At 37.3% G+C, this 5,799-nt stretch overlaps 1 long non-coding RNA gene across 1 annotated transcript in view; it reads left to right on the top strand.

Annotated features, from left to right (window-relative positions):
* Positions 1 to 4,735, top strand: part of LOC111815979 — a 63,987-nt gene extending 59,252 nt beyond the window's left edge. The window contains exon 3 of the long non-coding RNA XR_002820541.1: positions 4,636 to 4,735. This is a non-coding gene — a long non-coding RNA (uncharacterized LOC111815979). The remainder of the gene's footprint in view (positions 1 to 4,635) is intronic.
* The last annotated feature ends 1,064 nt before the right edge of the window (positions 4,736 to 5,799 follow it).

The raw sequence follows: 5,799 nt of genomic DNA, 5'->3' as shown, positions 1-5,799 counted from the left end.
TCAACTCTGACAACAGCCCCTCATTTAATAGATCCATTATACTGCACAGAAGTGCAATGTATTTTAAACACACCCTCAAAAACTCAAGTCAAAGAAGCATCTGTAGGCCTATACCTCAAAATAACTGCACTAAGTTAAGCTGCTTGACTTACCTATAGGGTAGCAGAAAAATATTAAACACCAAAAGGTAGTACTGATCTAATTAAAAGAGCAACTAATTGGTCTTTTTGCTTCTTTATTTGTTAAGGAATAGGATTCTATACTGAGTCTGAGATAATTCTGAAATGAGTTACAAAAGTATAAAAACACATAGTTATCATTCACTTCAAAACTTCTTTTGAAAATGTTTTAATCCTCGAAAATCAAGAAAGTGTCAGCAAAATCTAAATTTGACATAGCATCTGAAAAGTCTCAAGATTATGGAGTTTTCTATTGAAAACATGGTTATGCAGAGAGGTGCATGCTATGGATGGGGTAAAAGGTGGAGCAAAGAGGTTGGCCATGAGGGAGAAGCACATGAAACAGGCCTGTATGTTCTCAGAGATATTTAGAATTACAAGGACAGATAAGTAAGGAATTGCAGTCCTGTGTGGGAGTTGTAGAATATTAAGTACAGTGAACAGCTCTGGTTTTATTTTATGAGTTATTCTACAAAAGGGAGGAGTGAATTTTGTACAATTACAAGAAATTATTTGATTCCTAGAACTTTTATTTGATACTTTTCCTATAAAAAATGTTTTAATAGCCACAAGGGAGAAATATTAATTATGTGGGTACTGTTTTGCTTTCTCAGTTTGATAAAGCAATTCAATTTAATTTCACAGAATCTCAGATCCACTATCTGTATTAGCTCAGTTGAAAAGCTTAGGGCTGATCACTTTTTCATGGTGCATATCATTTTATATATGGTAAAGGATGCTGCCGATGTGATGTCAAGCCATACAAAAGTCCAAAGGAGAAGTTTCTACATTGTTGGCTAATATATGTATGATTATCATGTTCAGGCTTATGAACACATTTCTGGCCAGTGTATTCCATCTTCAAAAATGTGAATGTCCCAAACTCATTATAGGAAAGTATTCACAGAAAACTACTGTGCAATACATGATACAGGAGAGAAATTTGAGCTCCATATATAACAGAAAAGGAGTCCCTCCAAATACAACAGTTGTGGAGCTATTTCTTTTGCAAGAGGTATTTTGAGACTTGTGTGGCACTGGTTTGGCTACATAGAGATAAATATTAATTATAATTCATTGGTTTATTTTATCCTATCAAGATAAATACATAATTGATCTCTGAGGAAGTTTTGCTGAGATAACAGGGATGATTTGTTTTAATTGGAAAGCAAATGCAAGCTCTGCTGACAGCACCAGAATATAGCAGCCCAAGTTCAACCTCTCTGCTAGCTAGAGGGGACCATAGCGGTGATGGTAAGATTGAGCAGATGCAAGTTTACACTACTAGAAACTTACAGAAGAAAGGCTAAGAATTATAGCAGTGATACTGTACTATTACAACATCCTAAATGAGGTAGGCCATCATGAAGGGTTCTACATGTAGCCTTTGTAAAACTAACCAGGCAATGGGGTTCTTTTTTTTTTTTAAATACCCTACACCAAAACTTTCAGCCTTACCTGATGTTAGGCAAATGAAACAAAATAAAATCAAATGAATGTATTCTAGAATTGCGTGTATAATTGTCATTCTCTTTTATACAAATGAAATAGAACTTTCCTGCCCTCATTATAGGAATCAAGCAAAATTAAATTTGACAGAAAATTCATTTGGTTGTGAGAAAGAATATGGAGGCATAACCATTTTAAGCCACTTTGCAGATTTATTTTTTTTAAATGTGTTTAGTACAGGGTCTCACTACGCAGCTTTGACTCATAGTGACCCCTTTCTCAGCCTCCTCAGGGCAGTGATTACAGATAGGGGCCATCACTATAAGCAGGAAGTGGAGAACAGTAGAAAATCGCAGAGGGGGTGGGACTCACACGCCCTTCAGGTCGCCACCATAGGGAGCCACATCTACCCAAGTCCACTTCTCAAGATTCATCCACTGGTGAGGTCAGAGCTCCTGCAATGCAGTTGAAAGTTGTGAGGAAATCTTTAGATCTAAACCCTAACACATCCAGTTACAGGACACTCAGCTCCATGGGTGTAGCAATTTATGAGCTTGGGTTAAGGCACTGAACCAATGTCTGCTCTGTGAAATACACATGCTAATTAAGTTAGTTGTTATTATTAATCTAGTGTCAAGCAAATTTATAAAAGCCATTTATTTTACTTTTTTTTTTTTCTATTTTAGGGAAGGGTTTACAGGGTGTTGAGGGTCTTACTACTGGATTGGACTCGCAGTGATTCTTCTGTTTACAGCCTCCCAAGAGCTGGGATTACAGGCACGCGCCATTACGCCCAGTTTTAATTGCCTTCTCAGTGCGTCCCGGGGGCGGGGCAGCATGGCAGGCCTGGGGATCCAACCTCCAGCCCCACTTTAATCCATTGAGCTATTTGGCCGGCCCTGAGCCATTTAAAAATAATTTCAATTTCAGCCAATTAACCAAAGTTTTATAGACAAAAGAAGACTCCAGCATTCATTTTAAAGAAAGTACAGCTGCGGCTTACGGTAAAAATACACTGACATAAACAAAGCCATGGGTAAAAATGACCTCACAACAAAGCTTCTTTATTATACAATTTAAATTTTTATTTGTTTAAAAATGTACGTAATGATTATATTTCCTCTGGAGAGGTGGTACATGGAACAGTTCTCAGTTCTTTTACTTTCTCTTTGCTTGGCTTGCTCCTGCCACCATGTTCCTTTAGATTTTGAAGCGCAGCGGTAACGCTGAGATTTATTAAAAGCTCCAGATCTGCGTTTAGTATTATTAATAATACGGCCATCTAGATAGTTCAGTGGACCAAAGCGCCTGCTCAGGCAGGAACAGGGACTGAGATTCTATTCTTGGGGTGCAGTGCGAGTCCTGCCCCCGGGGCGCACTGAGACTGGGCTTGACGCACGTCTGTAACCCCAGTGTTTGGGAGGTTTTGAACAAGAGGATCAGTATGAGTTCGAACTGTATAGTGAGACCCTGTAGACCCTATACTATATATCTATATCTATAGCTAGATCTAGATCTAGCTATAGATATCAATAATAGCATCTAACTGGTGACCCAGAAGTACTAGTTCTAGATATTAGTGTATCCAAAATAATACTTTACTCCAAAATTCCAAAATTCAATAGATATGTCCACAAAAGCCATTCATGGGGATGTTCATAGAAAGTTTGTCCTAATAACCAAGGTGGGGCCACAGATTTAACTCAGCAGCAAAGTGCTTACCTGGTAGGAACAAGCTCTGAGTTCAATTCCCAGGCCTCCCAGGAAAAAGAGAGACTATAATATGAAGTGCAAGTCAAATCCTGTGACTGTCAGGCATGTAGAGTCTGAGTTCAATCCCCAGTTCCGCAAAAAAAAAGGGGTGTCCATATAGGAGAACGCTGTTCTACAGCAAGGAAGAAGCAAGATGATAGATGTAGTTCTATGAAGGATTTCAAAAACGCTTGAAACTACATACAAATGCACTGTGTGACTGCATTACAGAGCAGATCTAGAATAGACAAAGAGGGGCCGGGGAGATAGCTCGGTAGAATAGGCGCTTGCTTGGCAAGCGCAAGGTCCTGAGTTCAATCCCCAGTACTGAAAAAAATAGACAAAGATAACATAAAGTTGTAAAACTTAGCATGTGGTTATGCTGCGTGGTGGTAGATAAGAAGTTATTGGCAAAAGAACACAGCGGAAATATCATATGACTTGCTTTAAGTGGCAGCTACAGTAATGTATACAATCATCATTCTTCTTAGAAGTCAATATTGCATTTTATTATATCTCTTGTTAATACAATGTCCTTTAAAAAGCCTTGTAGATACTCTCTAGGATGAATTACACTTTCAAAATAAAATTTCAGTTAAATACATTCAGGATAATATTTCCTGATAGGAAAACTAGTGACTGAGTGGGCTAAATTTAAATATCATTTTCAAAAGCTTATATACCATAGAGAGAGAAGTCAGGAAGAATCTTCTAGAAAAAAACATGGTTTAATTCACTGGCATTTCCTATATATCATAATTATTTTTCCTTCCATTTGGATATTCAATATAGAATGCTGTACTTGGTGAGACATGTTTACCAAGCAGTATTTTACTAAAAAGCAAAGCACTTGGGAAAATAACTCTATTTCCTTTAAAAATGGTAGGATAGAAATGAAGGGCACTACATGTGTTGTGTGTGACCATATCAATTCCTATCCATGCTCAAACATCATATGGTGCTTTTAGAAATATTTTAATATGTTCCGAAATATAAAATATTGGGACATTTAAAAATAAGCAATTTTCTGTCAGAAATCTATGATCCTGGCCACACCCTCTATAAGCAAAAATGCCTGTAGAGGCTGATCAGGAACCTGATCAGCCTCTACAGGATGTTAACTTCAAATTAGCTTTTCTAGTTGCTTCAGGCTTTGGAGGAGATTGAAAGAAAGGGAGTAGTCATAGGGAATAAAATTACTCATCATTCAAAAAAGAACTTTTTGAGTGATTCAAACTTCTTTCTTATTTCTGAGTATAACAAATGGCCACATAGAAGAGAAATGTAGATTGCTGAGGAAGATAAATAAGAAGAGAGGGGCTGGGGAGATGGCTCAGTAGAATAAGCATTTGCCTGGCAAGCGCAAGGGGCTGAGTTCAATCCTGGGTTCTGCCAAAAAGGAAAAAGAAAAAGGAAAAAAGAAGAAGAGATAGAAAAGAAAGCAAAATATGAAAATGAGAGGTAACCCCAAAGGAGAAATAAAATGACTCAGATTGGATATGTTTACCTAAATATGTGGATACAATTAAGAATATGTTGGAAAGCAATAAAGTTCAATTAGAAAGTGTTTAATACACTATGTATTTAAACAATTTCCAATTGATCATAACTTTTACAAAGATTTAACTGACTAATAGTCCTATTTGTTGTTTTAACAAAGAATCTTATTTTCAGAGAGAATGTAACACAATATTGCCTTAGTTACTCTACTCTTCTTGCTGGTAAAATTACCTGACACTCAAGGAAGGAAAGGTTTATTTAGCTCACAGTCAATTGGAGGTTTCAGTCCATGGTTATCTGGTTCCAAGACAGAATGGCACATGGCAGAGGGCAGCAGTTCATGGTGATAGCAAAGAACAAGTGCAAAATGGAGGAGTAGCAGCAACAATGGCAACAGAGAGCAAGTCTGTCTCTCTGTCTCTCTTGTGTTGCACTGACTATCCACTCCAGGCTGGGTAAAATATTCACACCCATAATCCCAGCAGTACTCACACCCATAATCCTAGCAGTACTCAGACCTACAATCCCAGCCTTGGATCATGAATTAATCACAAACTGTAGAACTGTGCCTCCATGACTGCCTGAGGCTTTGGGGGTACAAATGCACACAAACTACAACAAATGTGATAAATGTTCTGTCTCATACATGCCTATGTATAGTTTAGATATTTCATTTATTGACCAAAGTCTATCAGCCACTATATTTCTTAGGAGGTTAGCCAAATAATCTTTAATCATACACTTTTATTTCTGTAACTCAACCCTAGAATCAACTGAAGACCTTATATAAACCATTAATATAGAACAATAGCATTTAATTATTGTGACCAAGACCCTTAATACTATTACTAGGTTTGGGACTGCTACATTCTCTTTCTTGAGTTGATTTCTAGATTCCTTCTACCCTGAACAAAAAACT

Source organism: Octodon degus, unplaced genomic scaffold (genome assembly GCF_000260255.1).
Source record: "Octodon degus isolate 3935 unplaced genomic scaffold, OctDeg1.0 scaffold00024, whole genome shotgun sequence".
Lineage (NCBI taxonomy): Eukaryota > Metazoa > Chordata > Mammalia > Rodentia > Octodontidae > Octodon > Octodon degus.
This window is presented reverse-complemented; position numbering and strand designations above follow the sequence as displayed.